Consider the following 27,766-nt stretch of genomic DNA (forward strand, 5'->3'; position numbering starts at 1 on the left):
ATGAACCAAAATACTAGTCTATACATGGGCCCTACCAAAATACAAAAGACTGATGAGGTGACTCTGATCGGTGGCGATCCGGTCGAACTCGTCCGAATACTCTTGTGGCGGCGATCTTGATACCTACGCGATGGAAAACCAACGCGCTAAGCATAACGCTTAGTGGTGCATAATTTATAATAATAATAATTAAACAATTGAAATAATATTTACAAATCATAAATTCTGGGTCTTTTACATTTTTTTATACTTTGGAATCAATTAAAATTATTGGGGTCTTTCCTGTTTACTTATTGTATATTCAGTATTAATTAATTATTATCAATGCCCAAGAAACCTATAACAAATTATAAAATCTGGATACACGGGAGTATACGGGTTAGACAGCCATATGTCTACCTCAGATACATCCTGTGCACGAGGCACCGTCGGGCACGAGACCCATTGTCGAGCTTGTAAAGCCAGAAATAAAGTAGGCACAATGGCCAGTAAGTAGGCATATAGCCTGTAGAACAATCATATCAGACATATATTGTCAGTTCATGATTTTCTCTATAAGCAGTACTGCTATCTGTGGTCCCTAATTGGTATACCAATTTATCCAAACTAAATAAATAAGTCTAGGTATACTATGGGCAATTAAACATTTTTAATTATTTTAGCACTATTCACTGTTACTATTTTCTAGTACTGTTCATTGGTACCATTAATTTCATACTAATGGGACATTAGTCCCAATTTACATATTCATATTATTTTTAATATTTAATTATCCTTATGAGTATTTTAATTATCATATATAGCATTTTTCCCATGAACCTTTCTTTAGGTTCATGTTGATATGTTATCTTTATCTAGGAATTTGACTAGATTAGGATGTCTATTTAGTCACACTTCCTTCATAACAATTGTTCCTCTATGTTTAAACTTGAATTTCAGTTTTTGAATCACTGAGTTTGGGGTTATAGAACTCAAGTTATGGTCAAAATACCAAAGGAATAGTATTTTGGGACATTTTCTAGGTTGGCAGTTTTAGTGACTCAACTTTTGCTAACAATTTGATTTGGTTAAAAGCAAAACTGGGTTAAGTGGTCTACATAAAAAGTGTAGCCCTATGTCTAGACTTTCCATGGGTGAAATTTTAGGTCATTTGGACCAGTATAGAGAGAGTTATGACCAAATGAACAGGTATCAGAGCTGCTCCGCGTGCAACCTTGAACGATGGTGGGGCAAACCTCAGCGAGGACGCTGAGTCCCATAAGAGGGGTGGATTGTAACACCCTAGGCAAATCCCACATCGACAAAACATGGGAGAGATGCTGTGTAACACCCTAGGCAAATCCCACATCGACAAAACACGGGAGAGATGCTAGGTATATAAGTTGATGGTTTGTAACCCCTATTGACGCGTTTTAAAACCGTGAGGGCTTCGGCCCAGAGCGGACAATACCACTAGTGGGTTGGGCAGTTACATTTGTGGTATCAGAGCTGGACTCCCTCTAGTACGGTGTGTGGTGCGAGGACGCACCAGGCAGAAGCTGGTGGGCTTGTCACGACCCAGGGATGGGGTTGGGACGTGCTTGTTCAATCAACTACGCACTGAGGTGGAAACTTCGTGTCCCACATCGGAAACGGGAAGAAAAGATTTGGGCCATATATGTGGGAGCCTTCCTCACCTGGTCAGCGCGCTTTTGGGAATGAAACCTCCCAAGAGACAAATCCGTGAGGCCCATAGGCCAAAGCGGACAATACTAACTGGAGAAGGATCGGGCTATTACATGCTGGGTATATAAGTTGATGGTTTGTAACCCCTATTGACGCGTTTTAAAACCGTGAGGGCTTCGGCCCAGAGCGGACAATATCACTAGTGGGTTGGGCCGTTACATGGATTGCTCTAGACTCTATTTAGGCATGATTATTCTTTGTGATTGATTGATTTGGGCTTGATGATATGAATAATTGACCCAAGGCTAAGTGGCAATAACTTTGGTAAGGATTGAATTCTTTGTACCTTGAAAGTGGGTATATGGTTTGTTGGTGGCTAAAAGTAAGCTTAAGAGTTTGGATAAGTAACTTTCATGAATTTAAAGGAAGGTACCCTAAATTGCATTAATTATTTTTAATTTACTTGAGGACAAGCAAAGGTTTGAGTTTGGGGGAATTTATTGCACTCATTTTATATAGGCATTTTAGGATAGTTTTGCATCTATTTTGCCCTTATATTTTAGTATATTTTATATTTTTAGCTTTATTTTAATTTATTTGTTAACTTTAGTTTAATTTTTGTAATTTTGTTATTTTTTATAGGTTTTTGTGGCAAATTGAGAGTCAATGAGTGCATTAGGAAGTGATTTGAAGAAATTTAGAGTTCCCTAAGCATGGAAGAAAGTTGAAGAAATCAAGCCTTGAAAGATCAAGTTAACCAAAATTTGCTTGAAACTTTGCTTATGATGCTGCTCAGGGTATGTCATATTGCTTAACCTTAAGCCCCAAGTCAAGCACAACTTAAATCCTACACATTCAAGATTTCTTCCCAAAATCTGCCGAGAATTGCTTGAGATCCTACTTAAGGTAAGCAGCAGTGCTTAAGGTGCAACACAGGTCAAGCTGAAAGTCAAGCATGAACAGAAAAACTCATTTTATTCCAAACCTGTTGAGATTTTTTAAGGGTCTGCTTAACCTTAAGCAGACAGTGCATGCAGAGGCTGAAAATTGCTGAAGATGTTGCTTAGGGTAAGCAATACCCTAAGCAGACTGCCCATAACGTGAACAGCCTTGCTGACCTAGATATATTTACACCTCATTTCCTATCCACTCCTTGGCTCTTATCCATTTTTAGGGCAACTTTTGGGACCATTAAAAGCATCATTTTCTAGTTTTTACCACAAGAAGAAGTGGGGAGAAAGAGAGAACAAAAAAAAAAAGAAAAAAGAAAAAGAAACGTAAGAAAAGAATAAGAAGGAGAAGAGAGGATGCCATTTCTGTTGGGGTTGCTACCAAGTGATGTTTACCTGCAGTTTTTAGAGTTTTGGGCTCTCCTTCCCTTGGGTTTTTCTATTCTTAGTCTATTTTTATGTCTCTTTTGTTAGTTTTATCATTTTCTCTTGTAAATTTTACCATGATAGAATAGTTCTTCTAAGATTTCAGAGTTGAGTTATAATGTTTTGAATTTATTTGTGGATTTGGATTGGGCTTTATCTAGATTTATATAAATATGAGTTTTGATTCTTTCCTTGTGTGCTTAATGACTTACCTAATATTGGATCCCATTGGGTCTAGTTTTTAATCTTTGATTGAAGGATCGAAAGGTGAAAATCATTGATAGATAATCATGGATTAGAACTTGAAATCATCTAGATTTAGAAATAAACTAGGGTTTTAAGAGGATTAATTAATTGATTACAAAACTTAATAGGTTTTAAGTTAATCAAATATCGTACGAAAGTAGGTTTGGTTTTCTTAAAATACTCTTTGGTTTGCTTGAAAAAGATATCAAAGGATTTTAGAATTAATCACCTTTAAACTCTATTTTCTTTTAAAATTGGATGACCCAAGACAAATCCCAATAGATTTAATTCATAAACTCCAATTCTGGAATCATTTTTAGTATCAATTAGTCTTTGTTTTTGCTTGCCCATTATTAATTTAGTTAATTTTTGCTTAGATTAAGACTTTATTTACATTACCCATTGCCTATTTTCTTTATTTTCTATTTAAATTGCTGTATTTAGTAAATTTAGTTCATATAAATTGCCATTAGTCTAAATAATAAAAAAAAACCATAGTTTAGTACTCAAACACAATTCCTCATGGGAACAATACTTTACTTATCACTTTATTACTTGATACGACCCATATACTTGCGGACACACACATCATTACTAAGATCCATCATCTAGACACTCGATGACACCACTCCATGTACTGTGAATGATGGTGCAGTGGCCTCATAGCAGCTTCTCCTGGCACAATCAATTGGTGTCGTCTATTCCGCCTATTAATAAATTGAGCATGAAATGATGCCCAGTCACCATCACCTTATAGCAGGGAAGTTTAATGCAGGTCGTCTGTTTGACGAGGGGGCTGATGGATCAGCTGTTGCAACCCAAACTAGCATAATACCCTATCAGGTTGATGCCACTCAACAATATGAAAGCATATTAGTAGCACCATTTCCTGACACACACCCTCTCCTTGCATGCAACACTTAGGCAAAGCGTTTAGTACTTCTTGAGTGTATGGTTCCCAAATAAACTAAAAATGATAAACCAATAGAAAAATAGTTGTTAGATGCAAATAATAAAAATAATATTACATTAATAAATAATTTAGTATAAATATGTTATGATGCATCTTACATCATGATTTGCCACTTTGTCAATGTTATCTCTCATTTGAATTAGTACATGTGTGGTTACCTGCATAACCTGTCGTATGTTACTCCACCTGCAAAGTAAGCCATTAATTTATTTTATAAGTTATATATGTTTGAATTTTGTATTCGATATGAAAAGAAATATTAACCTATGCACCTACTACCCAATGGACTATCATCATGCGGTGCTGGATCTGATAATGATGGAGCAACCGTTTTAATTCTCTCCCATGTCCAAATCTGTAAGATGAAAGTGCACCATAGATGTCTATAGTTTTAGGATCTACTCCACAGTAAAGCTTCCTATATAGATATGCAAGGCATGCAGAACCCCAACTATATTATCCAGCCGGTCTCATGTCCTCAAGTAGTGGGAGGAACATTAAGTTAACACGAGAATTGGACTTATCATTGAAAAGCAAACCTCCAATTAGATGCAATATATATACCCATGCATGTATAAGCAAAGTGGCCTCATTCACTCCTTCAGGAATGGCTTCAAATTGTCCCATAAGCCATGACATATATAGTCCACATCCTTTAAATACATTACGAGGTGGCCTAATGCCTAAATATTCTTCATAAATAGATATCTAACCTTGAATTGCTAGTTACTGCATCACCATCTATGGGCAATCCAGTAATTATGCTAATATCTTCTAGAGTGATAGTGCACTCTCCTATCGGCAATATAAATGTGTGCATTTCCAACCTCCACCTTTTAACTAGAGCTGATATGAGATGCCAATCTAATGCAAAAAATCTCATTCGGGATACTCCAATAAAACCACTATCCCTTAAATAAGAAACGATCAATTCTGGAGGGGCATCCAAGTGAAGAACATCCACATGTCTTCTGTAGGTTAACACCTCTTCCTGTATTGTGCCTTCCCATATAGACTCCGATCGATAAAGTCTTTGGTGTCTGAGTATTGATGGATCTGACAAACCTAGCTGGAGGTAATTTCTACTATGCATTTGTTGTCCTTCCATTCTTATCAAGGTTAATACTTGACTTATTAATCACTTCACTATATTATTATTATTACTCTTTTATTGTGAAGAAAAAAAAACAAACATTCATTTTCAAATATTACTCTTCTAATGAAATAATATCCCTTATGTTACCATTTTTTTAAAGATTACCAACCACTACCACCCACTACTAACCTAACACCATATATGTACAACTAGCCCAAAAAAAAAAATTGTATTTCAATGTACTATAATATTTGAAACTCATGAAATAATTTTCTTCACCTTTCCTCTATTATCAAAAAAAAAAAAAAAGAACAAACATTCATTTTAATCTAATAATATCCATGATATTATTACTCTTCTAATCTAATAAACTCTATGATATAACCAATTTTTAAAAAATTACCAACCACTCACAACATAGCCTCATACCATATATCAACAACTCTAAAAATAATTTTCTATATTTAAATGTTCTACATCAATTTATATATAAATTTTCATATATGAATAATAATAAACAACAAAACTTATATCCAAATAAAAACTAGCTCAAAATACTCTACACCTGACTTCCTATACAAGGAGAGAGAGAGAGAGAGAGAGAGAGAGAGAGAGAGAGAGAGATTGTTAGAGTGTTATAAATAAAATTTACTACATCAATTTGTATATTAAAATTTTTATATCACATCAATAATAAAAAAAAAATAAAAAAAATTACCTCAAAATCTATATTAAAACGTACTGTATCTTTTAGAAAAGATAGAGACACAAAGAGAGAGAGAGAGAGAGAGAGAGAGAGAGAGATTGGCAGACTATTAAAAAATTTATTCTCACTACAAGAAAATATCAGAATAAAAACCGAATTTAGAAACGAATTTATGTCGGTTTATAATTTGAAACGGCTTTTGAAACGGAAATTTAGTAGAACGGCTTAAATATATTAGAAACCAATTAGTAACCGATTTGAAACCGAAATTAGAAATAGAAACTCTTCGGTTTCTAAATTATGCAGAATAATTTTGCGGCAAATTTAGTATATGTTTATAAACTGATTACAAACCGATTTCTGAAACAGTATCATTTTTCGTTTCTAATTTAAAGAATCAAAACTAGTTTCACTGTATTTAAGTCATATTAGAAACTAAATATATCGGTTCCTAATTTCTTTTAATTTAATTTTGAAACCGATTACATTCGGTTTTAAAATAAAAGTATTATCTATTTATATTTAGAAACTAGTTCGTATCGGTTTCAACATTTATATAATTTCTATTTTATTTACTAAAAATTAAAGTCTGTATAGAAACTGATTGCTATCGGTTTCAATTTTCCTTTGTTATATTTAGAAACTGATTCATGTCGGTTTCCAAATAAATTTAATTATTAATTTTATTTATTAAATTTTAAGGATAAATTAGGAACGATTCATATCGGTTTCTAATTACTTAAATTATTTAGAAATCGATTTCTATCGGTTTCAAAAGTAATGTAATTTCTATTTTATTTACTAAAGTTTAAAATTAAAATAGAAACCGATTCCTGTCGGTTTCTAATTTCTTAAGAGTTTTAGAAACCGATTGCTTTCGGTTTCAAAATTTAGCTTAAAAGGTTAAAAAGGTTAGAAACCGATTCATGTCAGTTTCTATTTCCCTTTGTTATATTTAGAAACCGATTTATGTCGGTTTCTAATTCCAAAGTTATTTAGAAATCGATTTCTTTCGGTTTCAAAAATTAAATTGTTATCTAATTATATTTATAATTTCTATATTATTTACTAAATTTTCAAAATAGAAACCGATTCCTATCGGTTTCTAATTTCATCATCAATGCTTAGAAGCCGATAGATTTCGGTTTCAAAATTTATCTATTATATATTTGATTTAATAAATTTCAAAGTCAAGTTAGAAACCGATTTCTGTCGGTTTCTATTTCCTCTATGTTTAGAAACCGAGTTTTTTCGGTTTCAAAATCAATGGATGAAATTTTAAAATCAAATTAGGAATCGATTTATATCGATTTCTAAATCTTTTAGTTATATTTAGAAACCGATTACTTTCGGTTTCAAAAATTAAAGTGTTATCTAATTATTTTTATCAAATTTTAATTTTAAATATATATAATTATATTAAATTTATTTTCATAAAACTACAGGGACAATTTAATTTCAAATATATATATATATATATATATATATATATATATATATATATATATATATATATATATATATATATATTATATTAATTTTTTTGTCAACTATATTAATTTTTTATACTATTCTAGAGAAATGACTTTAAATTGTATTTTAAATTAAAAATATTTGCAAATAAATATTAATTTAATACTAGCTCCATTCTATGTCAATAATTTTTAAATTTTTTTTATAAGAATTAAAAAATTATTGGATAAATATTTTTATAAAAATAATATTAAAAATTAATTAAAATTTCTTTATAATATCATTGAAATGTAAAAATATGTGAAAAAAATAAATATATTGAGAATAATAATAATTAAAGAAAAGTTAAAAAATAATTAATATTTTCATAATTTTTTAAAATAACAAATAAAATAGGGAAAAAATTTTCTAAATGAGAGTGCTAAATTACATAAAACTACGTAGTTTTAAGGATGGGTGAACTTAACAAACCTAAAACACTCCTCTATTCTTCACAGTCGCCCCTTTGCTTCCTAAAGTTTCCATCACTCCCAGACGCGACGCTCTCAGTTGAACAAGTGTCTTGCCGTCAAGCTAGCTGCCGCATTCCTTCACGAAGCTCGTCGTTCAAATTCGGTGTATGTTTGGGGGTGTGGCGATTAGAGAATAGTGTTGTGGTGAAAAACCTTGTAGGTGATTCTATAGGTAATTAGACAAATTCTTCAATTTTTGTTTTTCTGGGGATGTGTTGTTACTTGGGTCTAGCAGATTCCAAAGTTATATCTATTGCTTGTAGCCTAGCTTACTGCTTGCTATTTGCTCTCCATTTTTACTTCATTTTTACTCATTTTCGCATGGGTTTGAACATGAATTTTGCTGAGATTTCACTTGATGCAAAATCCACTTTTACTAAGCCAAGGCATTTGAAATGCAATAGCATTTTTATTTCTGCACTTAGCTATTGGCAGAATATTAGTAGCCATTTACTTCTTATCAGAATAATAGCTATAGTCAGAATATTAGCTATTGTCAGATCAAACCAAGGTAATATTAGCGATCTGTGTGATGTAATGTTTTGAAGACCATGATTAAATCATTAAAGCCATTGTGCTTTATAATTGGCATTGTAATGTACAAGCAGTAGCTATTTTGCTTATACTGCCATCTTTAAGAATGGCCCTGCATTATAGTTAGGGGTTAGTTTGTGTTCTGATCTCACCCACACAACAAAGTTGCCTGAAATTTTGTTTTAGTATTTGTAAATTGGTTATATGTAAAACCCTCTTTATTGGAAAATCATAGAACTGTCACTTTGGTGGGACTTAAATAATCAAAATATTAGGAAAAGAATCTTGAAGATGTGTTATATATAATGTTTTAGTACCTTTCCAACTTTATTTTACTTGTAGCTAAACTATTTCTAAAGTTGTTCTCGGCCAATTTGAAAGACCCATCAGGCAAGAGGAGAATAATATGGCTTTTTTTAGGGATTTTTTTCTGGGTTTTTTTTCCTCTATTTTTTAGGTCGAGGCCCATGTGGGGAGGGTTTAATTGTATATGCCATGGCAATTTTTATATAATTATAGATGTCACACCCCGGCTTAGGGGGCCCCAGCTCAAGGCCCTTCAGGGTTGCTTTCTTGCCAGCGTACCCTTCTAGAGGCCGGACCTGCGACTCACAAGGTACTGTCCGCTTTGTGGAATTAAATCCCTTCGCTTCTGCAGAGCTAGGATTCGAACCCTTATCACTCACGGATTTGCTTCGCCTCCGTGAGTGATAAGGGTTCGAATCCTAGCTCTGCAGAAGCGAAGGGATTTAATTCCACAAAGCGATGACTGTGAGTCGCAGTCCGGCTCTGAAATCACTGCTGAGAAAGCAACTCAGGCCTTGAGTGCGGGTGTGACAATAAAGCGCCTTTTATTGTCACACCCGGCAGGGGCCCCAGCTCAAGCCCCTCTATGGGTGGCCTTCTTGCCAGCGTACCCTTCTAGAGGCCGGGCCTGCAACTGCAGCTCAATTGGTAAGAGGCGAGTAAAACCGTGAGGTGATATGGGTTCGAATCCTAGCTCTGCAGGGCCAAGGGATTAACTCCACCAAAGCGGACAGTACTGATTTGAGTTGCAGGTCCGGCCTCTAGAAGGGTACGCTGGCAAGAAGGCCACCCATAGAGGGGCTTGAGCTGGGGCCCCCTAAGCCGGGGTGTGACAATAGAGAGATTGTGATTTTGTTTGTAGTATATGGAATTAGGATACTCAATAAGTAAAAACCTTTTAATTGTAAAAATTAGAGCAGTACTGCCAATGTGTAAATAAGTTATATATATATATATATAAGTTAATTAGTTTTGATTTTAAAATTTTTTTTATGTGATTTTAAATTCAATTCCCTAATTAGACTTGTAACGCTCTCACCATAGGTAGTCCGTACATTTTATTGTTTCGACGACTAATGTCTGTTCAGACAGTCAGGATGTCTGGAACTACACTTAAACTATAGTGAGGAGACATAAATTAATGAAATAAATATTAAAAAAATATAGGAAAAATTTTGAGAAAAATAAATTAAAGTTTAGAGAATTTATAAATTGGTATAAAATAATAAAAATAACCCGATGAGCATCATGAAAGGCATTTTGGTCATTTTACCCCTAGAGGTGAATTTTGACTTAAATATCAAATTAAAATTAGGAAATAAAATAATTAACATAAATTAAATTTATGAATTTGAATTTGAAAAATGAGAAGAGAAAGAAGAAGAAAAGAAAAGAAAAGGAAAGAAAAGAAAAGAAAGGAAATAGACTTATGGCATTTAAAAAAAAAATAAAGTACAATAATTATAGAATATATATATATATAAGACACAAGAGAGTCTTCTTCATTTCCTCTTCTCTCTCTCCTTGCCGTCTCCATATTCTCTCCCCTCCACCATTTTTGCTCAAGCTTTGAGCTTGAGTTTCTCTTCATTTATCCACCAAAACCCATGGTCCCCTTCATTAAAAATTTAGCTCACATCATAAGGAAGCTCTAGGTACCCATAGGAAGAAGGAAAGTTGAAGTTTTGGGAAAATTTCCAAGTTGGGTCACAAGAGGTTAGTGCTTTTCTCCCTTCCTTCTTCTTTAATACTTGAAAGTGACTTGAGATAAGTGGAAATTTCAAGAAATTAACAAGAAATTCATGAACCCATGATGTCCCCAAATTTTGGCAGCCATGAAATGTGTTGGGCTTTATTGTGTTCAAATAATGTAAATGAGTTTAGAGATGATGATTGATATGATTATATGTATGAGAAGTGAAAAGGGATTGAATTGATTGAGTTTGAAACTTGGAAATTAGGGTTTGTGTACATGACTTGGAGATTTTGTGTAAATGCTTGAAATTTGACCTAATTGGGATGAGATTGTTGCTTATAGAAGTGTATTGCATGCAAATTGAAGTAAGGAAGTTGGAGGAGATTAAGTTTTGGAAGTGTCAATTTTCTGCAGGTTGTGTTTGTTGAGGGCAGTGTACATTTTAGGCCATAAATAAAATTGTGTGACCCCAATTGGTATGAGGCCAATTGGAAGTGAAACTAGACCCAAAATAGCCCATTTTCCATGAAGAAATCATGCCCAAATTCTGTCCAAAACTTGACCTAAATACTGCCTAAATTCGGATTTCCCTGCACCCAACCCAGAAAATGACCAAATGAATAGTACGTGTTCATTTGGTCATAACTCTCTCTATACTGGTCCAAATGACCTAAAAGTTTACCCATGGAAAGTTTAGACATAGGGATACACTTTTCATGAAGACCACTTAACCCAGTTTTTCCTTTAACAAATTCAAATTGGTAGCAAAAATTGGGTCACTGAAACTGCCAACCCAGAAAATCACCAAATGAACAGTACGTGTTCATTTGGTCATAACTCTCTCTATACTGGTCCAAATGACCCAAAATTTCACCCATGGAAAGTTTAGACATAGGGCTACACTTTTCATGAAGACCACTTAACCCAGTTTTGCCTTTAACTAATTCAAATTGTTAGCACAAGTTGAGTCACTAAAACTGTCAACCCAGAAATTGTCCAAAAATACTGTCCCTTTGGTATGCTTGACCAGTTTTGGCAAAAATGCCATAACTTGGTCTCCAAAGCTACAAATTGAGTGAAACTAGTGCTAAACATTTTATGAGACATAGCACAACAATTTTTATGTTTTGGCCAAGCTCTAAAAACCATTGCATCCTAGGGAAAATATTAGCCAAAGTTAGGGAGTGAAATCTGGAAAATGTTAAGTTGAACCCAGAATGCCATTTGATACCTGTGTGTTCATTTGGCCATAACTCCCACTAGGAAATTCCATTTGAGATGTCCAATATGATATGGAAACATGACACTTAGGGCTACAACATTGATTTAGACACCTTTGCCAAATTCTAAGTGTAAAGACCCTAAAAAGAGGGTCAAACATACTGCCCTGAAGTTGGTTATTGCCCTTATAGGACTGAGAGTCCAGGTTAATACACTGACTATAACTCACCTTACCAAGCTTGAAAAATTATGAAATTGTACCTGGGAGTCCCTAAGACATAGAGGAACATATCTTGTGAAGGAACCTAAGTCTAAAAATGACCATAAAATGATCAAATGACTGGTCAAAGTTTATTGACCAGGAATTGTAAATTCTGGACAGCTTAGAGGCAACGGACCAGTTATGGTATTACGACCATAACTTGAGTTCTATAACTCCAAATTCAGTGATTCAAAAACTGAAATTCAAGTTTAAACATAGAGGAGCAATTGTTATGAAGAAAGTGTGACTAAATAGACATCCTAACCTAGTCAAATTCCTAGATAAAGATAACACATCAACATGAACCTAAAGAAAGGTTCATGGGAAAAGTGCTATATATGATAATTAAAATACTCATAAGGAAAATTAAATATTAAAAATGATATGAATATGTAAATTGGGACTAATGTCCTATTAATATGAAATTAATGGTACTAATGAACAGTACTAGAAAATAGTAACAGTGAATAGTGCTAAATTAATTAAAAATGTTTAATTGCCCATAGTATACCTAGACTTATTTATTTAGTTTGGATAAATTGGTATACCAATTAGGGACTATAGATAGCAGTACTGCCTATCGAGAAAATCATGAACTGACAATATATGTCTGGTATGATTATTCTACAGGCTATATGCCTACTTACTGGCCATCGTGCCTACTTTATTTCTGGCTTTACAAGCCTGACAGCGGGTCTCGTGCCCGACAGCTGGCCTCATGCCTGACAGATGTATACAGGGTAGACATATGGCTGTCTAACCCGTATACTCCCGTGTATCCAGCTTTTATAATTTGTTATAGGTTTCTTGGGCATTGATAATAATTAATTAATACTGAATATACAATAAGTAAACAGGAAAGATCCCAATAATGTTAATTGTTTCAAAAGAGCAATAAAAATGTAAAAGACCCTGAAATTATGATTTGCAGATATTAATTCAATTGTTTAATTATTGTTATTATAAATTATGCACCACTAAGCGTTATGCTTAGCGCATTGGTTTTCCATCCCGTAGGTACTGAAGATCAGCAGCTGCCACAGTAGTATTCGAACAGAGTTTCGACCAGATCTGCCACCGACTAGAGTCACCTCACCAGTCTTTTGTATTTTGGTAGGGCCCATGTATAGACTAGTATTTTGGTTCATTATGTTTAGTCATGATGTATTTCATTTTGGACCTGTAATTAAACTTTGAGATTGAAATGAAAACTTATAATTTATTATCTATGAATTTCAATATGAATGCAATAGATGACACTTCATTTTGAGATCTCATAAATAGTTGCGAATGATATGATAAAAGAGAATATGATATGGAAATATATGAGATGACTATGAATATGTTAACAGGTGATAGTGGAACCCGCCAGATGCTAATAAAACAGAGGAGGATCTGTTCGGGTCTCCACAAAAATAAGATATTAAAAAAAAAAATTTCTACACGTAAATTACCTGATTTAAAGGACATTAAAATTTACAATAGACATGACATCACAAGACAAGATAGGGTGCTCCGGCACCGAATGTGACACTTCTTGCTCGGCTATACAATAGACGGGTAAGGGGCGTCACAAGACTTAGGATCTAGTTCATTGGTTTATTAATCCGACTGATTGACTTAATCGTTCGTTAACTAAATCACACCAATTGACTTTCTTATCTAATTTAGTAATAAATTTAGACTAATTTAAAATTTGATTTATTAATTATCGATTCAACCAATCAATTTGATCTTAATTTTAATTTTAAAATCATGAATTAATGTAATAGCAAACAAAGACAGAGAAAATTGAAAATTCACTTAAGATAGGGGTCTTTGTATCTGTAAGAGATAATTATGTCATGAAAATACTTGTATTGCAAGGGAATAAGCAGGCAAAAGCATGTGCATAAGAATTATAATTACGTAGCTAGTTGGAGGATTTTATTATTATTATTATTAGGATTTATTTGATAATAAGTGGGCAGACCAAGGGAGGGGCTTAACCCCAACTCCCCAAAATAATTGACGCACACATAGCCGTTGCTAGCTTTAGAAAATGGCTACATGTCACGACAACATTCACTCATTGGTGTTTATCATTGTAGGTTTAGAAAATGGCTCATTCTTCCCAAATTTTTAAATGGATTATATGCAAGAAAATTTATTACAATTTTGAATTTACTGATTCTGTTTGATGAGTATGAATTCACCGTAAATTCTTACCAACTGACCATCCTTTCAGACGGAACCAAACTGCTTTTAGAAAGAACAAGACAGTTACAAAAAGAGCTCCCCCCATTCTATCTGGTGAGGAGATTCTAGAACAAATACAACATCTAGGATTAATGTGTGTCACAGATATGGGTGCAGATAAGAATAATAGTCGTAAAGCAAAAAAAATTGTTTGGAAGAAACGGAGCATTTTTGGGATTTGCCATATTGGAGTACTAACATGCTTTGCCACAACCTAGATGTCATGCATATAGAGAAAAATGTATTTGAAAATATTTTTAACACTGTAATGAATGTTGAAGGGAAGACGAAGGACAATGCAAAATCAAGGGAAGATTTGAAAGAGTTCTGTCACCGACCTGAGTTGGAGAGTAATATGGCAACAGGAAAGTATCCTAAAGCATGTTACACATTAGACAAACAATCAAAAGTAGTGTTGTGTGAATGGCTTAAAAATCTTAGATTCCTAGATGGTTATGTGTCAAACATGGGTCGGTGTATAAACATGCGAAAACTGAAATTGTTTGGGATGAAAAGCCATGACTGTCATGTCTTTATGCAGAGATTACTCCCAATAGCATTCAGGGAATTGCTTCCAAAAAATGTGTGGCAAGCATTGACAGAATTGATCAATTTCTTTAGAGAGTTAACTTCAACAACAATCAGAAAAGAAGACATGTTACAGCTCAATTAAGAGATTCATATAATATTGTGTGAACTAGAGCGTATATTCCCTCCAAGTTTCTTTGACTCCATGGAACATCTCCCAGTGCATTTGGCTTATGAAGCATGGATTGCTAGTCCAGTGCAATATCGGTGGATGTATAAATTTGATAGGTAACTAGTTTAATATATTATTGTATACTGTCATTATATGGAGAATTGTTGTGACTAAATGGCAAGTGGTACAGGTACCTTAGGAAGTTAAAAAATAATGTGAAAAATAAAGCCAAAGTAGAAGGTTCTATATGCAATGCGTACTTAGTTAAAGAAGCATCGTTGTTCTGTGCTCATTATTTTGAATCGCATGTCAACACAAGGCATCGAAAGGTTCCACGCAATGATGATACAGTCGAACATATGGATGAACATCCAGGGAATCTATCAATTTTCACTCATTCAGGTAGGCCACTGGGAAAAGGAAAAGTTAGATATCTCGCAGAAGAAGAATTTCAAGCAGCACAAATGTACATCTTATTGAATTGTATAGAAGTAAAACTGTACATTGAGTAAGTTTTTCAAATATTCAATTATTATAATTGTTGCAATGCCATTATTGATTCGAAACATGTAATTGAGTGCTTTTATTCATGCAGCATTTTTGTTAATGAGTTACACACGGCCAATCCAAATATCAATGATAAAGAAGTTGATGAGAAACTGGAGCATGAATTTGATAAGTGTTTCAATAAATATGTTCACAATCCCTCCAACAATATATCAAACCAGTTCTTAAAGGATCTATCAAAGGGTCCATTAAGAAGTGTTATGTCCTACAATGGTTATGTAGTTAATAGTTATAAATTTCACACTAAAAGTCATGGTTCACATAGGGCAACGATGAACAGTGGGGTATGCATCAACGGGACTAATTACAGTACTGATGAAAGTGACTACTATGGACAATTAATTGAAGTACTACGATTGGAGTACCCTGGATTACCAATCAAAAGAACTATATTGTTTAAATGTGATTGGTTTGATCCAACACCAAATGTGGGAACAAAGATTCATCCAAAATATAAACTTGTGGTTATTAATCATATATGATCATTCAATAGGTATGAACTATTTATTCTCACTATCCAAGCTGCGCAAGTCAATTATTCCATATATCCAAGCTTAAAGCGTGACAAGGATGATTGGTGGGCTGTCTTCAAAATCAAAGCGAGATCTGTTATTGTTCTTCCTGATCAAGTGAATGTGATAACCCCCCCCCCCTGCACAGGAAGAACCTTTTCAAGAAGATAAAATGGAAGTCCCTTTGATACAAATTGATGATGATGATGATGATCAACAATAATATTTAAATGATCTAAGCGGTGTACTAGTTGAAATTGATGAAGAGGACATTGAGGATGAAGAAGAGCTTGAATTGGACTCAGAAAGCAATGAGGAAGATGATGATGAATATGATAGTGATACTAATTAGATTTAGGTATTTTTCTCAATGAATTTATATTCCTAAACTTGAAGTATAAATTGTAACTGTTAGAAACTTCATCTGTATTATTTATAATAAGTTCAATGAAGTTAACTAATTAATACCACTGTTCATGCAGGATGCGAGGCAATGGTCGCAAGGGAGGTTTATTGGGCTGTTCATAATCAAGGCAGTTACTTCTACAGGATGAGGCTAATGATCATTTACACCAATCTGCACAAGGTCAGCCTTAGGTTCCTTCACCATCCACTAAAAGGTCGATGCCAGATCCGGAGGGGTCTACTACTTCAACACAGCATGAAGCTACACCTCCACCTCCATCTCCACCTCCATTTCCACCTCCACTGCCACCTCCTACTACCCCATCTTCTGAGCCTGCAGTTGGATCGACCTCTGGTCATGGAAATAATTCAGTTGGGGTAGTACCGATATCATCAATGGATGGCTTATCACTCACTACCTTTGGAAGAAAGAAATGAATAAAGCTCACTAATGGGGCGTAAGTATTGAAAATTAATTAGCTTTATGATTTGGTATTATTTGTTATTGGCAATTGAAGTACCATGTTTCTACATTTGCATAAAATCAACATATTTGTTGTCTTTCTTGTGTACAAGTTACATCCATCTGAGGAATGTGCTAAGAAGATGAAGAATATATTCATGGAGTGGATGGACCCAGAAGGACACTGTTGAAAATATATATTGTTGTGAGTTGCTGTAGTTGGGGTGAATGTTGTTTTTTGTTGAGAATATATGCAGTGTTTTTAACAGGTGTAATTAATGCCTAATAACTAGGTTGCATTGTCCAAAATTAAGGGGAAATGCTGTCATTTTTTCTTTTAACATTATCATACTAATACAACCATATTAATTTTTATTTATTTTACTACAGAAATACTTTGACTGGCAAGAGGTAACTCTACTCGTAAAGGAAGCATGGAGGCGTAAAGCTGCAGAGCGCTACAAGGCACTAATGTGCAATGTCAGGAAAGGAAAATCCAAGGTCATCGTGCCTAATAGTACAATGCAAAAATGGAAGGAAGCATGGAGTAGCCTAGAGTTCAAAGCCAAGAGCCATTAGTTCTCTGCTAACCGCTGTAGTGAGATAGGGGGACTTGGGCCAGGCATTTCTGGACACACAGGGGGTTCAGTTTCACATACCACTCACGCAGATAGAATGGTAATAATTTCATATTTACTGGTTTTGTTAGTGTCTATCTACATATTAGTAGGAATTAATTCAACATTATTATAAATATCACTAAAATCATTATATCTTTTTAGGAAGCCCAGCTTGGTCGAAGACCTTTTCCCTATGAGCTTTTCCATAAAACCCATACTAGGAAGGGCACCTCCGATATGGTTGATGCACGAGCGCAATCAATTATGGTAAGTAAACAAGTATTTTATTTGTCTTTCAATTATAGGAAAAAAATGAATAATTGAGTTTATTTATTCAATTGCCGAAACAAATGTATTTAAAACATATGTATTGACTTATGCAGGATGCATTTTTGGCACTTAAGGAGTAGTCATCTCAACCACAAGAGGGGTGCAGTGACCCTCCCACTGTGGATGAGGTGACACTATATTATCAAGTTGTAGGGGGGGAGAAGAAGACCAGGGTTTATGGCATTGGATCCCAAGCATCAATTTTTTACCCTAGCTCATCGCATGGATCATCTTCTACTGCATTCCATCGCGCTCAATTAGAGGCAATGGAGAAAGAGATCAAGCAATTGCATCAGACTTTCGCAACACTAAAAGATAGTCTGGCTGTAATGGAGGAGAGAGACCGATAGTGTGAGTTGATGTTGGAGGAGAGATACCGACAACGCGAGCAGACACTAGAAGAGCGCATGTAACAAATGATGCAAAACATGATGGCACAAATGATGCAGGGTACGCAGTTTACAGCTCCAGCTCCAGATGCGACTCATCAGGATGATGGTAGAGAGGTCGATAGTGGTGATGAGTGATGATATTATTGATAACAAGTAGGTTGTTTTTTTTGTTATTATGATATTTTATTTTTCTATATAGTAAATTATTTTCATAACTCATCACTGTTATATTTATATATAATATTAACTAATATTTGATATTTGATAGCTTGATATTGTAAATATTGTGATATTGATATTTTATGCATCAATGCAGGAAATAATGAATTAAATAAAAAAAATAAAAAATTTTCTACTAATTTGAAACGGATTAGAAACGAAAATTTCCATTTCTAATAAAGAGTTTCGGTTTCAAAATAAAATAATTTTACAAACGGATTTGAAACGGAATTTCAGTTTCTATTTAAAAACCGAATGAATTTCGGTTTTAAAAGGTGTTTTAGTTATGTTTACAATTTAGAAACCAATTTGAAACAGAAATCCATTTCAGGTAAATTGAAACCGAAAGTATCAGTTTCTAAATTGAAACGGATTTTGAAACCGAAATTATGTGGTTTCTAAATTTTGAAACGGAAAATAGATTTCAAAATGGTTTCAGAAATTGAAACGAATGTTATATTCTGTTTCTAATTTATTTAGAAACATGTAGATTTTAAACTGAATATTTCGGTTTCAAATCGGTTTCTAAATTCATTTAGAAACCGATTTTCACTGATTTGAAACCGAATATTCGGTTTCAAATCTCCTTTTTTTTCTTGTAGTGATCTGCATCAATATGTATTTAAATAATAAAAAAAATTATCTCAAAATAAAAATTACCTCAAAATATTCTGCACTTTGCTTCTTATACAGGCACGGAGAGAGAGAAAGAGAGAGAGATTGTTACAGCATTAACAAAAAAGTTTACTACATGAATTTCTATTTTACATATTTTATATCATATTGATGCACATATTTTGCATAGTCATTTAGGTCTAATTTCACAATCATTTTATTTGGTTATTAGTCATTTTTAGCTAATTTCATTAGTTATTTAGTTAGTTTTCCATAATTGTCAACTTTGGATTAATTTGTAATTTTTGCTTTGTATTGTAGGAAAAAATGGTGTTTTTGAAGGACTAAAGAGAATTTTGCCATTGAGGAGTGTCTTCTACAGCAAAAAGATGCCAAAAACAAGTTTTCAAGCTGAAATATGAATTGAAATCAGTGCATAACTTGTCGCATAAGCTATGCGATTCTGCATAAGGAGGAAGAACACTGCATTCAGAACCAGTGAAATGTGCATAAGGAGATCGCATACTTATGCACATTCTCACCTCCCTTATGCAGATTCACGAAATTGTGCATAACCTATGCACCAAGTCATGCAAACGCATAAGTAACCCAGAATCGTAGAAATGTGCATAAGGGATCGCATAACTTATGCATCCACTTATGCGCCCCAAAAGAGCTCATTAATGAGTCAAGAAGATTCCCATAATGTATTCCTCCTAGAACATACTATTTTAGGGCTCCATGTCAGAAAAATGATATAAATAGTCCCATTTTCTCATTTTAGAAGGAAGAGGCAAGGAGCAAAGGAAGAAAGGAGGAGGCTAAGCAGAATTTGAGGAGTCATTTCACCTTCCACACCATTTTCAACTAAGATTTGCAGATTTCTTTCTTTCTTTACACTTTTCTACACTTCTAGTGTTTAATTACTTACTTCTTAGCCTAGATTAAAGCTTTATTTCCATTTAAACTCATCATATCTTGTAAGCATTATGGATAGTGAGTAGTTTACTTTTGATTCTGGAGTAAGGGTTGTAATATTTGGGATATTTTGTGGATTTTGATTGGGTAATCTATATTTTGTGGTCTTAATGAGTTTTATTCATTTCTTGTATGCTTAATGACATGCTTAATGTAGGATCCCATTGAGTAATGTTCTTAATCCATGGTTGAAGCATAAAGGAGAAGGCCTTGTGATAGATAATCAGGAAATTGGACTTAATTAACTTAGACCTAGAAATAGGCTAAGGATTAAGAGGATTCATAGATTAATTAAAGAACTTAATGGGTCTTAATTAATTCTAACTCCACGAAAGTAGGATTAGTTTGATTAAGGCACTCTTTGTCAAAAGGATTTAAGAATTAATCTCCTTAAAACCCATTAGTTTCACAAGATTGGATAACCAATTTAAAATCCCAAAATAGCTCGAATATGAAATCCCGAACTCCGGAATCGCCTTTTTACCATTGTTAATTTCTAATCGAATTTAATCATTCGCCAATTTAAATATTGCCATATTTGAACTTGCTTATTTCTATTTGATGCAATTTTAGTTTAATTAATACATTGTTGAATAGAATATTAATTTTGCACAATTAGATTTCACACTCCATTACCCATTAATTCATCATTTTAATCTCATAAATACTTCAATTTAGTCAACTTTTATATCGAAAATTCAATCATTAACACAACTCCTCGTGGGATCGATATTTTTCTATACTACTTGTACGACCCGTGCACTTGCGGTTGGGACGCATCAAGTTTTTGGCGCCGTTGCCGGGGAGTTGTTTGTTTAAGATTGAATTCTTGATTATTTTAGTTGTTTTTAGTTTTATCTTTGTTATCTTTTCATTTTGTGTTTGTTTGTTCTTTTTCAGGTACTTTAATCTTTTATGAGAAGAGCTAGAAGCTCAAGTGACACAACCTTACTTTTCAATCCTGAAATTGAGAAATTTTGCAAGGCCAACAAGAAAGAAACCAGAAGAAGGAAGGAAGCTTCGAGAGAAACCGAAATTGAAGCAAATATGGCTGATGAAAGAATTAGAATTGGTGTTGGTAATGCTGGAAATGGTCAAAACAATGAAAATGAAGCCCAAGGAGAAGAAGTTGTTAATGCAAACGTGCCTAGGGGAAGTATGATGGATCATGCTTTTCCTCGTTTTGATGACTTGAGAGAGAGCATAGCAAGACCAAGGATTGATGCAAACAGCTACAAGATGGATTTTGGAGTTCTTCAAATGATCCAAAACTCTCAATTTGGAGGACATCCTTCTGAAAATCCACACACACACTTGAAGAAATTTGCTATGATTTGCGACATGCAAAAACAACCTGGAGTGTCTGATGATGCAGCAAGATTGAAGCTATTTCCATTCTCTTTGAAAGATAGAGCATTGGATTGGCTTGATTCTTTACCTCACAACTCCATTACAAATTGGGAGCAACTAACTGATGCATTTCTTGCACAATATTTTCCACCTGGAAAAACTCAAGAGCTGAGGAATCAAATGACATCTTTCAGACCAAGAGAAGATGAAACTCTCTATGAATCATGGATGAGATGGAAGGAATTGGAAAGATTGTGCCCACATCATGCCATTCCAAAATGGATGATAAATCAGAATTTCTACACAAATGTCACTCCTGCAATCAGAGGAATTATTGATGCTCAAACAGGAGGAGAATATATTATAAAGAATGAAGAAGAAGCATATGAGAAAATAGATAAAATAGCAAATAATACTCATATTTCGAGTAGTCCAAGAGGACCACCCAACTCGTAAAAGGCAAGTCTTTGGGATGTATGATCTTGATCCATTCAACATGATTAATGCAAAGTTTGATGCACTTACAAATGTCCTTGCTAAGAAGATGGAAGATTTGAGTATGTTGGTTAGTTCAACATCATCAGCTGGAAGTTCACAACAAGTGGCTTATGCAGAGGAAACTACCAGCTGTGGAGTAGATTATGGAGAACAAGCAGCATATGTTGGTAATTATGGAAACAAGCAAATGGGGAATCCTTATTCTCAAACTTACAATCCAAATTGGAGGAATCATCCCAACTTTTCATGGGGCAATCAGCAAAATCAAGTTCAAAATCAGAATTTTCAACCACAACAGCAAAGTCAAGTTCCATATCAGCAAAATAGGCAACCATTGCCTAATTTTCAGCAGAAAAATATGAACCCTCCACCAAAACAGCAAGAACGAAATTCCACCACTGAAGCTTTATTGCAACAGATTCTTGCCAACCAAAATAAGCATGATGAGGAGATGAGAGAGGTGAAAGCAAGGCTGGAACAAATGCAAACACACAACAGAATGCTGGAAAACCAGATTGCACAACAAGCATCTTCCTCAAGTGCCAAATCTTTTGGAAAGCTTCCAAGTCAACCAGAAAATCCAAGAGAGCATTGTCAAGCTATTACTTTAAGAAGTGGTAAAGTTATAAATGATGAGAAGAGTGAAAACAGTGAGAAGAGAGAAAATGAGAAAGGAACTGATGAGAGTGGAAAACAAGAGAGTGCAGAAAAATGTAAGGAGAAATTTGAAGAAAAAGAAGAGAAGTATATACCTCCTGAGCCCTACAAGCCACAACTTCCCTTTCCTCAAAGATTTCACAAAGCCAAGCTTGATAGGCAATTTGGGAAGTTCTTAGAGGTTTTGAAGAAACTTTACATAAATGTGCCTTTTGTTGATGCTCTTTCACAAATGCCCTCTTATGCAAAATTCTTGAAAGAAATTCTCTCAAATAAGAGAAAACTTGAAGATGATGAAACTGTAGCTTTGACAGAAGAATGTAGTGCTATCCTCCAGAGGAAACTTCCTCCAAAGCTTAAGGATCCAGGGAGTTTTTCAATTCCATGCCACATTGGAGAGTCTTGTTCTACAAAAGCTCTATGTGATTTAGGGGCCAGCGTTAGCCTTATGCCCCTTTCTATCTATGAAAAGCTCAACATGGGAGATCTAAAGCCAACCCACATTTCTCTTCAGTTAGCTGACAGAACAATCAAGTATCCTGAAGGGATTTTGGAGAATGTGCCCCTGAAGGTTGGAAAGTTCTATATACCTGTTGACTTTGTCATCTTGGACATGGAGGAAGATTCTAATATTCCAATTATCTTGGGGAGACCCTTTCTAGCTACAGCAGGAGCATTGATTGATGTGAAAGGAGAAAAGCTTACTCTTAGAGTTGGTGAAGAGCAGTTAATTTTCAATATCAATAACACTATGAAAAAGCATCATTCTGAAGCTGATACTTGCTTGAGAGTTGATATTATTGATGAGCTGGTTGAAGAACACTTCAGAAAGAAATATCCAGAAGATCCACTTGAAAATTGTTTGGTTCATGGAGGAGGCATAGACTATGACAACCCTCATGTAGCTGCATATACTCAACACTTAGAGGGAAGTCCACCATTCATTTCTGCTCCAGTTTTTCAACTCACACAAAAGGAAAAAGCTGAATTTAAGCAATCATCATTCAAGGAAGAAGATGCACCTAAGGTAGAACTTAAGCAACTTCCTTCTCAGCTCAGGTATGAATTTCTTGGCACTAATAACACTTATCCAGTAATTGTAAATGCAAACTTGAGTACTTTAGAGGCTGATAAGTTGTTAAGAGTGTTGAGAAAATTTAGGAAAGTTTTGGGATACACCATAGATGACATTAAAGGAATAAGCCCACATTTTTGCATGCATAGAATCAGTTTGGAAGAAAATTGTAAACCATCTATTGAACATCAAAGGAGGTTGAACCCAAATATGAAAGAAGTTGTTAAAAAGGAAATTTTGAAGTTGCTTGATGCAGGGATCATATATCCCATCTCAGACAGTACTTGGGTAAGCCCAGTACATGTTGTCCCAAAGAAGGGTGGAATGACAGTGGTCAAAAATGAAAATAATGAATTAATTCCCACTAGAACGGTGACTAGTTGGCGAATGTGCATAGATTACAGAAAATTAAATGTTGCCACTAGAAAAGATCATTTTCCACTTCCCTTCATTGATCAAATGTTGGAAAGACTAGCTAGGCATTCTTACTTTTGCTATTTAGATGGATATTCAGGTTTTTTTCAAATCCCTATCCATCCAAATGATCAAGAGAAAACCACTTTTACTTGCCCATATGGAACCTTTGCTTATAGAAGGATGCCATTTGGGTTGTGTAATGCACCACCACTTTTCAGAGGTGCATGATGGCAATCTTCTCGATTTCATTGAAGACATAATGGAGGTTTTTATGGACGATTTTTCATTTATGGATCTTCTTTTGATATATGCTTGGCTAACCTTTCTAAAATTTTGCGATGTGCGAATCGACCTTGTGTTAAATCGGGAAAAGTGTCATTTCATGGTTCAGAAGGGATAGTGCTTGGACATTTGGTGTCTAACAGAGGAATAGAGGTTGATAAAGCCAAAGTTGAAGTGATAGAGAAGATGGCTCCTCCTACCAATGTCAAGGGAATTCAAGTTTCCTAGGACATGCGGGTTCTACTGACGCTTTATTAAGGATTTTTCTAAAATAGCTAAACCTTTGTCTAATTTGTTAAGTAATGACACACCATTTGAATTTGACCAAGAGTGTTTGGATGCCTTTTGCAGTTGAAGCAAGCTCATCATCGCACCAATCATGCAACCACCTGATTGGAGCCTAACTTGTGAAATTATGTGTGATTCTAGCAACTATGCACTGGGTGCTGTTCTTGGTCAAAGAAAGGACAAAAACGCTTATGCTATTTATTATGCTAGTATAACAACTGGATGAGGCTCAAACAAATTATGCAACAACCGAAAAGGAATTTTTGGCAATTGTCTTTGCATTGGAAAAGTTCGGACCTTACATTATTGACTCAAAGGTGGTTATATTTTGGATCATGCACCATCGTATTTGCTCAGAAAAGGAGGCCAAACCAAGGCTCATTAGGTGGATTCTGATGCTACAAGAGTTTGATTTGGAGATTAGAGATAAGAAGGGAGCTGAAAATGTAGTTGCTGATAATCTTAGTAGGTTGAAATTGGATGGTGAAGAATTGGATGAAATACCTATTGATGAGTTTTTCTTGGATGAACAACTTTTCTCTCTTGTTGCTAAACTACCTTGGTATGCAGACTTTGTGAATTATCTATCTTGTGGAGTTTTACCTCTAGGTATGACATGGCAACAAAAGAAAAAGTTCTTGCATGAAGTGAAGTTTTATAGATGGGATGATCCTTTACTCTTTAGGAGATGTTGTGATGGTCTAATTAGAAGATGTATTCCTGAAGAGGAAATCCAGAGTATTTTGCATCATTGCCATGCTTCTGATTATGGAGGACATTTTGGCATCTCTAAGACAGCTAGTAAAATTTTGCAAGCTGGTTTCTTTTGGCCAAATCTTTTTAAGGATGTGAGGAAATTAGTGTTGGATTGTGATAAATGTCAAAGGAGTGGAAATTTGTCAAAAAGAGATCAAATGCCCCTAAATAATATTCTTGAAGTGGAATTATTTGATGTTTGGGGAATAGATTTTATGGGGCCATTCCCTCCTTCATATGGTAATAGATACATCTTAGTTGGGGTTGACTATGTGTCGAAGTGGGTGGAAGCTATTGCAACTCCAACTAATGATGCTAGAGTGGTAGTAAAATTTTTGAAAAAATTTGTCTTGAGCAGATTTGGAGCTCCTAGGGCTATAATTAGTGATGGGGGTTCCCATTTTTGTAATAAGCAATTTGAGAGCTTAATGAGGAAGTATGGTGTAGTGCACAAGATAGCTACCCCATACCATCCTCAAACTTCATGACAAGTTGAAATTTCTAACAGAGAGCTCAAGCATATTTTGGAGAAAACTGTGAACAATTCTAGGAAAGATTGGTCTATCAAACTAGATGATGCTTTATGGGCATATAGGACTGCCTACAAAACCCCTATAGGAACTACTCCCTTTAGGTTGGTGTATGGTAAGTCTTGTCATTTACCTGTGGAGCTAGAACATAGAGCATATTGGGCCATTCAGACCTTGAATTTTGATCTTAAGCAAGCTGGTGAGAAAAGGTTGTTACAACTTAATGAGCTTGAGGAATTGAGGATGGATGCTTATGAAAGTGCCCGTATTTACAAAGAAAGAACTAAAGTTTGGCATGATAAGCATCTGAGGAAAAAGGAATTCAAAGAAGGTGATTCAGTTTTGTTGTTCAACTCAAGATTGAAATTGTTCCCTGGAAAACTCAAGTCAAGGTGGACTGGTCCATATAGAGTTTCTAAGGTTTTCCCTTATGGAGCAATAGAAATTTGGAGTGAAAAATGGGAATTTTAAGGTCAATGGGCATAGATTGAAGCATTACATAACCGGAGACCCAATACTAGGAGCAAGTCATTACAAGCTCTCCAATCCTCACCTCTTTTCTGAAATTCATGAAAAGTCCAAACTAAGGACTAGAAATTAGCCCTCTTGGGAGGCATCCCAAGTCCTTTTATTTTGCTTTTGTTGATTTACTTTCATTTTCATTAATTTTGTTTTTATCTTAAATCTCCCCAAATTCAATTTTTGACATTGTTAAATTTTGTCTCTTGTAGATGTAATTCAATGAAGAAGGGCTGGTGAACTATTGGGGAAGTAATTCTTAACTTGACAAATTTAGTCCTTCAAAAGAACTGATAAGCTTTTGCTGCATAATCTGTGCAGGAGCTGCAATCTAGTTCATGCAGAGGAAAAATAAAATCTGCAGCAAAAAGGGGTGTCTGCAGCCAATGACTTGTATTTTTGATGAGGTTGGATGTATATCAATGGAGAAAGGTTGGTGAATCACTGAAATTGCTATCCGTTTATGCAGAGCGTAACAATAAAATCTGCAGTTAGACATATGTGTTTTTGGTGAGGTTGGGTGGGTAATTTTCTAATATTTGTGCTTATCATGATATTAGGGGGGTAAGTGAGTCAATTTTGCAGTTTTGAGCTTCTTTGGGTTGTAGGATTCAAAGTAGAAATGTTGAATTTTCTTGGCAAATCTTGGAGATTTCATTTCTCATTTGTGGTTTGATGCAACTTTATACAGATTTTTATGGAGTTTTATGTGCTAAATGTTGATTTGCAGAATTTGAGTCAAAATGGCATAGCTCTCAAAGGTCTTTTATGTAGGATCCATTTTTACATGCTTATGTGATGCACTTTTGATGAATTTTGAATATATTGATGTGTTTTTGGTGAAAATTTCTCATGGTTTGTGCTTCATAGAATTATATTTCATCATTCCAGGGTATCTTTCACACTTGCAATCCATGTTCTATTGCATTCTTGATCTTGTTAAACTTGTGCATAAGCAACTGCATAGCTTATGCAATCCTGCATGACCAAAATTCTTGCCATTTTTCACCTTTATTGCAAGTGCATAAGGAGAGTGCATAGCTTATGCAACCCTGCATAACCTCATTTTGTCAAAATTCATATCTGACAAAACTTGCATAAGGTGAGTGCATGACCTATGCACAATTGCATAACTTCAAATCCTTCATTTTCTCTCTCTGCCGAAGTTTGCATAAGGAAGGTGCATAAGCTATGCACTTCTGCATAACCAAAATCCCACAGCTCCAATTCAGCCGAAGGTTGCATAAGCAGAGTGCATAACCTATGCACTTCTGCATGACCAAAAACCC

General features: G+C 34.7%; 1 non-coding gene and 1 pseudogene across 1 annotated transcript; one reads left to right on the forward strand and one right to left on the reverse strand.

Moving 5' to 3' along the window:
- The first annotated feature begins 14,411 nt into the window (after positions 1 to 14,411).
- Positions 14,412 to 26,703, forward strand: LOC110666081 (uncharacterized; annotated as a pseudogene).
- On the reverse strand, positions 21,621 to 21,727 carry LOC131176176 (small nucleolar RNA R71). The gene has a single exon (XR_009146301.1). It is a non-coding gene; the product is annotated as a small nucleolar RNA R71 (small nucleolar RNA).
- Positions 26,704 to 27,766: the final 1,063 nt, after the last annotated feature.

Source organism: Hevea brasiliensis, chromosome 18, assembly GCF_030052815.1.
Source record: "Hevea brasiliensis isolate MT/VB/25A 57/8 chromosome 18, ASM3005281v1, whole genome shotgun sequence".
NCBI classification, from domain to species: Eukaryota; Viridiplantae; Streptophyta; class Magnoliopsida; order Malpighiales; family Euphorbiaceae; genus Hevea; species Hevea brasiliensis.